Here is a 10923-nt window from a genome sequence, read left to right as displayed (position 1 = left end):
TCCGGGAGCACGGAGAGCTTTATCCATCCTGAAATGGTAAGGCACTGTTCCCTACGCACCTATCCCGCATCCCAAACCATAGCCATCGCATCTGGGTCCCACTCGGTACAAATCAAGGGGTACTGTATTGCGGATCTCTCGATCCAGGGCGCCAAATACACCCGTTTCAAATTTTATATCCTCCCTCACCTCTGTGCCCCGCTGCTGCTCGGACTGGATTTCCAGTGCAGCCACCGAAGCCTGACACTGAAGTTCGGCGGACCCTTGCCCCCCCCCCACGGTATGCTGCCTTGCGACACTGAAAGTCGCACCCCCCTCGCTATTCGCGAACCTCACTCCTGACTGTAAGCCAGTCGCCACCAGGAGCCGGCGCTACAGTGCCGAAGATATGACTTTTATCAAGTCAGAGGTCCAGTGTTTACTGGGAGAGGGGGTCATCGAGGCTAGCAACAGCCCTTGGAGAGCGCAAGTGGTGGTAGTCCGGTCCGGGGAGAAGAAACGGATGGTCGTGGATTATAGCCAGACCATAAACTGATTCACGCAGCTTGATGCGTACCCCCTTCCTCGCATCGCGGAAATGGTAAATCGGATCGCCCAATACCGAGTCTTTTCCACGGTCGACCTCAAATCCGCCTACCACCAGCACCCCATCCGACCAAAAGACCGCCCCTATACTGCCTTCGAAGCAGCCGGCTGGCTCTTCCACTTCCTCAGGGTCCCCTTCGGTGTCACAAATGGGGTCTCCGTCTTTCAAAGGGCGATGGACCAAGTGGTGGACCAGTACGGTTTGCGGGCTACATACCCGTACTTGGACAATGTCACCATCTGCGGCCATGACCAGCAGGACCATGACGCTAACCTCGAAAAGTTCCTCCAGACCGCCCGAGCCCTTAACCTGACCTATAATGAGGAAAAATGCGTTTTCCACACCACCCGGCTAGCCATCCTCGGCTGTCGTGGAAGACGGGGTCCTAGCTCCCGACCGCATGCGCCCCCTTAAGGAACTCCCTCTCCCCCGCAGCCTCAAGGCCCTCAAACGGTGCTTGGAGCTTTTCTCTTATTACGCCCAGTGGGTCCCCTAGTATGCGGACAAAGACCGCCCACTCATAAAGACCACCATTTTTCCCCTCTCGGCTGAGGCTCAATTGGCCTTCAACCGCATCAAGGCCGACATCATCAAGGCCGCTATGCATGCGGTGGACGAAACCATCCCTTTCCAGGTAGAGAGCGATGCATCAGACATCGCCCTGGCTGCTACCCTCAATCAGGCAGGCAGACCAGTAGCGTTCTTCTCCCGAACCCTCACCGCCTCCGAGGTTCGACAAGGGAGAGTCGAAAAGGAGGCACAAGCCATTGTGGAAGCTGTGCGGCGCTGGAGACACTACCTCGCCGGTAGGAGGTTTACCCTCGTCACTATATGTTCGATAACACGCAACGGGGCAAAATAAAAAATGATAAAATTTTGAGGTGGAGGATCAAACTCTCCACCCACACGTACGATATCAAGTATCGTCCAGGGGAGCTCAACGAGCCCCCAGATGCCCTGTCCCATGGCACATGTGCCAACGCGCAGGACGACCGCCTGCATGCCATCCACATTGACCTCTGCCACCCGGGGGTTACCCGGCTCGTCCATGTTATCAAGTTCCACAACCTACCTTACTCAACCAAGGAGGTCAAGGCCATGGTCAGGGCCTGCCAAATCTGTGCGGAGTGCAAACCGCACTTCTACCGGCCAGACAAGGTTCGGCTCGTGAAAGCCTCGGGTCCCTTTGAGCAACTGAGCGTGGACTTCAAGGGGCCCCTCCCGTCCACCAATCATTATGCCTATTTCCTCACCGTTATCGATGAGTTCTCCCGTTTCCCATTCCCTGCCCCGACATGACCTCAGCCATCGTGATTAAGGCACTGCACAGCATCTTCACTCTGTTCGGTTTCCCCGCTTATATCCACAGCGATCGGGGTACATCATTCATGAGCGATGAACTGCGTCAGTATCTGCTCAGCAAAGACATCGCCTTGAGCAGAACGACCAGTTATAACCCGCGGGGAAACGGCCAAGTGGAGAGGGAGAACGCGACAGTGTGGAAGGCTGTCCTTCTGGCCCTGGGGTCGAGAAGTCTCCCAACTACCGCTGGCAGGAGGTCCTATCCGATGCCCTACACTCCATTAGGTCACTCCTCTGCACGGCCACGAATGAGACCCCTCACAACCGATTGTTTGTCTTCCCCAGGAAGTCTACCTCCGGGGTCTCGCTTCCACCTTGGCTGATGGCTCCGGGACCTGTTCTTCTCCGGAGCCACACGAGGAGCCATAAAACGGACCCCCTGGTTGAAAAGGTCCGACTGCTCCACGCCAACCCCAGTTATGCCTACGTTCAGTACCCCGACGGCAGGCAAGATACGGTCCGGGATCTGTCATCCACTGGATCCCCCACTATAGACGCCCCTTCCTGCGCTGCTCCCCTGCAGGACCCGGCGCCCCCTACAACACACCCCCTTCCGGCCCTACCCGCTGTTGGTGAGCACCTACCGCGCCTTGCGCCCCCCCTTTACACACCCCGCCGGCGCCGGCACTGCTACCCCCGGCCCTGCCTAGTCACCCTGCCCCGACCCGGATTGAAGCTCCGACCGCTGTGCTCCCGGATGTACCCTCAACCGGGACGTCCGTGCCCGCCGCACCACCGCCCGAACTGAGGAGGTCGATGAGGACGATCCGGCCACCGAGACGGATGGACCTATGATGGCACTTCACCCCCACCGGACTCTTTTTTAAACCGGGGGTGAATGTGATGAACGGTTTCTGCCTTGTCATCATGTAAGGTGATGTTCCCTTTAAGACCGGGCTTGGAACCCTGGGGACTCCGCCTCTGGCTCCGCCCATCTGTGAGCCATATATAAAGGGCTGCCTTGTGGGCTGTGCAGCAGTTAGCACATGTCTCAGCTCTAGCATAGTTCTTAGTCTATTAAAGCCTTCTTGACCGTTTACACTCTAAGCGTCATTATTGAGGGTACCTCACTTTTAGAACGCCTTAAGAAGTTAATCAAGAATTCAAGTCTGCTGTATAAAATATGGAGGAATTTGATGTAATGTCACTGTGAGGCTACATGGGGTAGTGGCTGGTGCCATGTTTTTATTTTGCTGGCTTGTGGCATTATGCCCACATTGTGGCCTTCTGTGATAGAAAATCCGAGTGTCATGTCCTCACGCAGAGGCAATATTCAGCATCAAGACCACACAATGGTGCCAGGGTAGAATTAGGTATCTAGGTATCCCCCTCCCCAAAACTCCAGAAAAATGTTCCAGTCACCCCTGAGGATGGTGTTTTACTATTTTCAACTGTTTTCCTGACTATTTTTTAAATCTCATCTTGACAGACGGTTTGCCATCCTAATCAGCAGAGATTAAGCCTACGGATGTCATCAAATGTTCCAAGTTATGAATATGGAAGTTTACACACTCGTTCCTACATACATATAAAGCCCATTGACAGAGAAGGCTGTATGTACAGCAACCGAGATAATTACAAAATACAGATTTTCCTCTTCCACAGAAGGCTGTTTATAACCCACACTCTGGAGTTCCCTACCCTTTCACTTCCCCCACTTCATTCCCTCTTTCATACTCACCTCCTTGACTAAGTGTTTGATTACGTTTACTAATAGCTCCTGTTTGACTCCTGTGATTAATTTCGCTCATTTCATTTTTTTTTAAATTTAAAGTACCCAATTATTTTTTTTTCCAATTAAGGGGCAATTTAGCGTGGCCAATCCACCTAACCTGCACATCTTTGGATTGCGGGGGTGAAACCCACACAGACGCGGGGAGAATGTGCAAACGCCACACGGACAGTGACCCAGGGCCGGGATTGCGAACCTGGGTCCTCAGCGCTGTAGTCCCAGTGCTAACCGCTGCGCCATGTGCCGACCCTATTTCTCTCATTTCATAACCGTGACATGCCTTGGGACACTTTTCAGCCTTTAGGATGCTATTTATGCGTGGGTTGCTGCTATTCATTCCCGGCCAATCTCGGGATACGCAGCTACTTTTTGGGCGAGATTTGAATAGCAACAAAAGGCTTCTCCTTGTGCCTTGGCATATTGGATTGTCTTGATGCTACAGAGAGAAAGGAGGCAGACAGATGCATCCCAGCATGGCAATGCAGGCTGCCCACTTTTCAGTCCATCAAAGTTATGGCGTAGAAATGTTTACAATTTGAAAGCGGCAGATCACTTTCCATCTCAGGAGAACTGGAGAAACGAGAACTTCGGGTCCACTGGGAGTCTCAGTGCTGTGGATATCAAACAAGAGTCAGGCATTTTGTCACAGCAAGGGAGGCACACCCAAAGCTGACCTGTAGATTTCGCCCTTTGTCTGTGAAGGTGCACAATGTGGGATAACTTCCCAGGGGAGAGTGGGGAAAACATTACTCGTAGGTAGGTGGATGCGTAGATATCTGAAACAAAAACAGAGAATGCCAGAAAAACTCAGCGGGTCAGGCAGCATCCATAGGGAGAGAAAACAGAGTTTACGTTTCAAGTACGTATGACTATTCATCAGAGTTAAAAAAAGAGAGAAATGTATTGGATTACAAACTGTATGATAGGACTGGAACAGCTGACAGCACGGTGGTGCAGTGGGTTAGCCCTGCTGCCTCACGGTGCCGAGGTCCCAGTTTCGATCCCGGCTCTGGGTCACTGTCCGTGCCTCCAGTTGTGTCGGGCTTCCCGCTTTACTGAATGCCTTTGCTCAGCCTACAAGCATGACCCCAACCTTCCTGCCACTTTCCATTTCAACCCAGCATTTTGCTCTCATGCCTATATGTCCGTCCTTGGCCTGCTGCCATGCTCCAGTGATGCTCAATGCAAAGCAAAGTAACAGCACCTTATCTTCCAATGCTGCCTGACCTGCTGGGATTTTCGGCATTCCTTGCAGGCATGTAGATATTTGGTCTATTGGACAATTATCATGGCGGCAGGTGCCGAATTGTGATGACAATACTAAGAAAAGAAGTCATCATAATTCATGACATATTTATAGTCAATAATTAAAATAAAATGTCAGTATAAAATAATTTTAAAAATGCACAATCATTTCAGCATACCAATAATTGCAATGTTGCAAAATGTAGGTGACCTTAATTTACAAAACAAAGGGATGCACGATCAATGACTACTAAAGCGAGGTTGTAGTCCAACTGAAGGCTTTAATAAGCTCGATGTTTCCCCCAGCAGCTCAGGTACAGAAAGAAGGCTGCTGAGGCGGCATGGGCTCTTATACCCCACCTTGCAGGACGGAGCTACCATACAGCTTGACCAATGAGAAACATACAATATCTACCAATGGTGTTCCAGCATTACTAGGTACCGTAATACCTCTGCACAGACTACCACAAAAAGTAACTCTGATTTTTGTATTAAAGTCCATAATTAATTTGCTGTCAGGTAGAGTTCTTAAGTTCCCAATCATTTACATACTAAAGTGTATTTGAGTTTTATAAAGTAGGGGATTGGACTGTCTTGACGTCTACTGTGAAATGATGTATTTTCTCCTTTATTCCATCACACGAGAGAAAATGTATTAATAAATATTTCTGTTCAAGATTGTAAAATATCAGGTGGAAAGAATTACTTCTAAACCTAGAGTCAGGCTTCAGCTACTGCGTTACACTCTTGTTCTTATAATACCCTCAAAGCTATCATCCTATCCTCTCTTGCCCTTGAACTATATGATGCATCCTAATTTACTGGTGCTTTTGGATCCTCTTGATTCCAGGTCTCCCAAGGCCAAGATGCATATCAAATTCAATCAATGGAGTGGGAATGAAAGGCACATCCATGAACAACTTTAGATTTGTGAGTATCTGTTACCTTCCTCTGATTTCACAACAAATGCAAAGAATACATGTCCTCTTCGACCTGTGCTTCTTGGCATAGCGTGGAGCATAATCTGGCCCAATTTAGAGACTTCAGCACATAACGTTGGCTTAAGTATCATTGTGGTGATGAAGGTGGTGCTGTACGATCAGAGGTGCTGCCTTTTCTTTTGTTATGATGTTAAACCCCATCTGCTCCTCAGGTGAATATAAGAGACCCCATGGCATGACTCAAAGAACAAGAGGTTCTTCAACCGATATTATTAAAGTGGATCACCAGATAATTATCACATTGTTGTTGTTTGTGGAACCTTACTGTGCAGAATTTAGCTGTTTCCTGCATTACAATCTCCAAAAATACCACATTTTTTGGGCATCCTGAAGTCATGAAAGTGCTATGAGTGTTACATTGCTCGTGGCTTTTCATCCAAGTTCCCCTTATGTGTTTCAGGACAGTTGGTGTCAGTAGATTCTGCAATTGTCAGAGACATCATATTAAACCCAATTTTGGTTTCACTTGACATGTACAATTTTCATTTGTATGCTTTTTCTTTTTTTTAATGAATTTAGTGTACCCGATTATTTTTTTCCAATTAAGGGGCAATTTAGTGTGGCCAATCCACCTACCCTGCACATCTTTGGGTTGTGGGGGCGAAACCCACACAAACACGGGGAGAATGTGCAAACTCCACACGGACAGTGAACCAGAACCGGGATCGAACCTGGGACCTCGGCGCCATGAGGGAGCAATGCTAACCACTGTACCACCATGCTGCCCTTTTCATTTGTATGCCGACGACACCCAGCTCTCAATTTTTTTTCAAATTAAGGGACAATTTAGTGTGGCTAATCTACCTAGCCTGCACATCTTTTTGGGTTGTAGGGGTGAGACTAACACAGACATGGGGAAAATGTGCATATTCCACAGACAGTAACCCGGGCTTTGATCAAACCTGGTCCTCGGTGCCGTGAAGCAGCAGCGCTAACCACTGCACCAGCATGGCGACTAGGGGATTTTCTCAGTAACTTCATTGCAGTGTTAATGTAAGTCTACTTGTGACACTAAGAATGATTAGAATAAAGCTTTTGGTCATGATGTGGTTCGGTTACATTTTGTTTTATTACGTCTCTATGAAGCACCCAAGGCTTTATTTTATTCAAATCGCATCTTTTATGTACAGATTTCCCCAGAGATCAGAGCCTCCATCATTAGCTGAGCAAAGGTTGGCTCAGATTGAACACCATGCAGCTGTTTTCTTTTATATACACATAGAACATAGAACATAGAACATTACAGCGCAGTACAGGCCCTTCGGCCCTCGATGTTGCGCCGACCTGTGAAACCACTCTAAAACCCATCTACACTATTCCCTTATTGTCCATATGTCTATCAAATGACCATTTGAATGTCCTTAGTGTTGGCGAGTCCACTACTGTTGCAGGCAAGGCATTCCACGCCCTTACTACTCACTGAGTAAAGAACCTACCTCTGACATCTGTCTTATATCTATCTCCCCTCAATTTAAAGGTATGTCCCCTCGTGTTAGACATCACCATCCGAGGAAAAAGGCTCTCACTGTCCACCCTATCCAATCCTCTGATCATCTTTTATGCCTCAATTAAGTCACCTCTTAACCTTCTTCTCTCTAACGAAAACAGCCTCAAGTCCCTCAGCCTTTCCTCATAAGATCTTCCCTCCATACCAGGCAACATTCTGGTAAATCCCCTCTGCACCCTTTCCAATGCTTCCACATCCTTCCTATAATGCGGTGACCAGAATTGTTGTATAGCTGCAACATGACCTCATGGCTCCTAAACTCGATCCCTCTACCAATAAAAGCTAACACACCGTACGCCTTCTTAACAACCCTCTCAACCTGGGTTTCAGGGCTCTATGTACATGGACACCGAGATCTCTCTGCTCATCCACACAGCCAAGAATCTTACTATTAGCCCAGTACTCAGTCTTCCTGTTATTCCTTCCAAAATGAATCACCTCACACTTTTCTGCATTAAACTCCATTTGCCACCTCTCAGCCCAGCGCTGCAGCTTATCTATGTCCCTCTGTAACTTGTAGCATCCTTCCGCACTGTCCACAACTCCACCGACTTTAGTGTCATCTGCAAATTTACTCACCCATCCTTCTACGCCCTCCTCCAGGTCATTTATAAAAATGACAAACAGCAGTGGCCCCAAAACAGATCCTTGTGGTACACCACTAGTAACTGGGCTCCAGTCTGAACATTTCCCATCAACCACCACCCTTTGTCTTCTTCCAGCTAGCCAATTTCTGATCCAAACTGCTAAATCACCCTGAATCCCATGCCTCTGTATTTTCTGCAGTAGCCTACAATGGGGAACCTTATCAAATGCTTTACTGAAATCCATATACTCCACATCAACTGCTTTACCCTCATCCACCTGTTTGGTCACCTTCTTAAAGAACGCTATAAGGTTTGTGAGGCATGACCCACCCTTCACAAAACTGTGTTGACTATCTCTAATCAAATTATTCCTTTCCAGATGATTATACATCCTATCTCTTATAAACCTTTCCAAGATTTTTCCCACAACCAAAGTAAGGCTCACTGGTCTATAGTTACCGGGGTTATCTCGACTCCCCTTCTTGAACAAGGGGACAACATTTGCTATCCTCCAGTCTTCTGGCACCATTCCTGCAGACAAAGATGACTTAAAGATCAAGGCCAAAGGCTCAGCAATCTCCTCCCTAGCTTCCCAGAGAATCCCATCCGGCCCAGGTGACTTATCTATTTTCACACTTTCCAGAATTGCTAACACCTCCTCCTTATGAACCTCAAGCCCTTCTAGTCTAGTAGCCTGAATCTCAGTATTCTCCTCAACAACATTGTCTTTTTCCTGTGTGAATACTGACGAAAAATATTCATTTAGCACCTCTCCTATCTCCTCGGACTCCAAGCACAACTTCCCACTACTGTCCTTGACTGGCCCTACTCTTACCCTAGTCATTCTTTTATTCCTGACATATCTATATAAAGCTTTAGGGTTATCCTTGATCCTACCTGCCAAAGACTTCTCATGTCCCCTCCTGGCTCTTCTTAGCTCTCTCTTTAGGTCCTTCCTAGCTAACTTGTAACTCTCGAGCGCCCTAACTGAACCTTCATGTCTCATCTTTACATAAGTCTCCTTCCTCTTGACAAGTGTTTCGACTGCTTTAGTAAACCACGGTTCCCTCACTCGACCACTTCCTCCCTGCCTGACAGGTACATACTTATCAAGGACACGCTGTCCCTTGTCCAAATCCCAGTATTGCTCACCATGGAGAAGCAATGTGTTCAAAGGTTTCCAATACCGATTATTTTTTAAGCCCACATTAGTAGCGGAGAAGGGAATTCCTTCCTTCTTCATTTTTTGCGACAGCAAGAACAGGATTACACAGAAGATAGGAGCAGGAGGAGGCCTTTTGGTCCTTCGAGCCTGCTCCGCCATTCATCACGATCATGGCTGATCATCCAACTCAACAGCCTAATCCTGCTTTCTCCCAATAACCTTTGATCCTATTCTCCCCAAGTCCAATATCCAGCTGCCTCTTGAATATGTTCAATGTTTCAGCATCAACTACTTCCTGTGGTAATGAATTCCACAGGCCTCACCAGAACTGTGCATGCGCAGACACACCAAGATAGATAGCAGCCCATGAGACAAGTGAGGCATTTTCCCATACAATCAACCTGATCAAGTAGCACAATCTCACTTTGTGCCCGTGACAATCAAACTTGTGCAGATGAGCAACTCAGCCACATAACGGGCGTCATTCTCCGACCCCCCGCCAGGTCGGAGAATCGGCGGGGGCTGGCGTGAATCCCGCCCCCGCCGGTTGCCGAAGTCTCTGGCACCGGATATTCGGCGGGGGCGGGAATGGGGCCGCGCCAGTTGGCGGGCCCTCCCGCTGGATTCTCCGGCCTGGATGGGCCGAAGTCCCACCGATAAATTGCCTGTCCCGCCGGCGTGGATTAAACCACCTTTTGAACGGCGGGACAAGGCGGCGTGGGTGGGCTCCGGGGTCCTGGGGGGGGGCGCGGGGCGATCTGGCCCCGGGGGGTGTCCCCACGGTGGCCTGGCCCGCGATCGGGGCCCACCGATCCGCGGGCGGGCCTGTGCCGTGGGGGCACTCTTTCCCTTCCGCCTCCGCCACGGTCTCCACCATGGCGGAGGTGGAAGAGACTCCCTCCACTGCGCATGCGTGGGAAACTGTCAGCGGCCGCTGACGCTCCCGCGCATGCGCCGCCCGGAGATGTCATTTCCGTGCCAGCTGGCGGGGCGGAAATTCCTCCGGCGTCGGCCTAGCCCCCCAATGTTGGGGCTCGGCCCCCAAAGATGCGGAGGATTCCGCACCTTTGGGGCGGCGCGATGCCCGTCTGATTGGCGCCGTTTTGTGCGCCAGTCGGCGGACATCGCGCCGTTTCGGGAGAATTTTGCCCAACATGTGCGTGCATGCCAAGGATGTCATTTAATATTTGGAGGTCTGAATTACCAGTGGCTTAAGAAATCTAAAATATCTCCTCAGCAATTTGTGGGCAATTGGGTCAAATGTTCATGTCTGTTTCAGAAACAAATTGCATTGTTTCTTTTTACACTACCTTTTTTCCAGATACTCCATCAGCTGCTGAGGACCAGGGAACTTGCAGGCAAGTACTGGGGCAGCTTTTTTTCCTCAAAAGATCCCCCTCCTCTGCTGAGGACACTGGTTCAAATGCGGAAAGAGGGGTATTCCACTGATCTCAGGTACCTTCTAAGGCCTTGCCCAAGTTGAGACTCTTAACATGGAAGACAATATTAAACACAGAAAGATGTATATATGTGCGGTTATCACAGCCAAGCTGGATCCTGTTCAGTTTGTTTTAATTAATGCACAGCATCGGGATTGTCAGCAATGCCCACCCTGCATGAATTTTTGAAAAAACAGCTAGGCTAATGCTCTTGAACGTTTGAAAATACTCAAAAAAAATTTTTTTTTAATGTTTTTAAAAAAAGGAACAATTACAAAAGGAACAATTTATATTGCATG

This window comes from Scyliorhinus torazame, chromosome 13 (genome assembly GCF_047496885.1).
Source record: "Scyliorhinus torazame isolate Kashiwa2021f chromosome 13, sScyTor2.1, whole genome shotgun sequence".
Classification (NCBI taxonomy): Eukaryota; Metazoa; Chordata; class Chondrichthyes; order Carcharhiniformes; family Scyliorhinidae; genus Scyliorhinus; species Scyliorhinus torazame.
The sequence above is the reverse complement of the archived record's forward strand: the minus strand, read 5'-3'. Positions refer to the sequence as shown.